This window comes from Fukomys damarensis, unplaced genomic scaffold, assembly GCF_012274545.1.
Source record: "Fukomys damarensis isolate Sample0158 unplaced genomic scaffold, DMR_v1.0_HiC HiC_scaffold_32, whole genome shotgun sequence".
NCBI lineage: Eukaryota > Metazoa > Chordata > Mammalia > Rodentia > Bathyergidae > Fukomys > Fukomys damarensis.
Window position 1 is genome coordinate 14,873,584 of NW_022900944.1, and position 302 is coordinate 14,873,885.

The following is a 302-nucleotide window of genomic DNA, read 5'->3' on the forward strand; positions in this document are numbered from 1 at the left end:
ACAGCCAACCGGGGCAGCCGGGGGGGAAGTTCGGGAGGGGTCCTGGGCGGAGCCGGGCCGCCCCTTATCCCACGGGCTCGGGGCGCTTCGCCCGAAAACTTCAGCCCTAATTGTCCTGGGAATGTCCGAGGTAGAGAAGGGAGCTAGGGAGCAGGAGGGTCCGGGCCCCTTGGGAAGGGGAGAGCGGGGGTGGCGAGAGCTGCCCCTCCCCCAGCCCCAAAGCCGTCACGTTCCCAAACCTTTCCTGGATCCTCTTCCCCGCGAGCCCGCGATCCAGGGGATGGAGAACTCGGGGCGAAGGG

General features: G+C 68.5%; 1 long non-coding RNA gene across 1 annotated transcript in view; it reads right to left on the bottom strand.

The window, feature by feature from the left end:
* The window catches only part of LOC109118233, a 119,041-nt gene extending 118,759 nt beyond the window's left edge, over positions 1 to 282 (bottom strand). Inside the window, exon 1 of the long non-coding RNA XR_004514924.1 lies at positions 240 to 282. This is a non-coding gene — a long non-coding RNA (uncharacterized LOC109118233). The remainder of the gene's footprint in view (positions 1 to 239) is intronic.
* Positions 283 to 302: the final 20 nt, after the last annotated feature.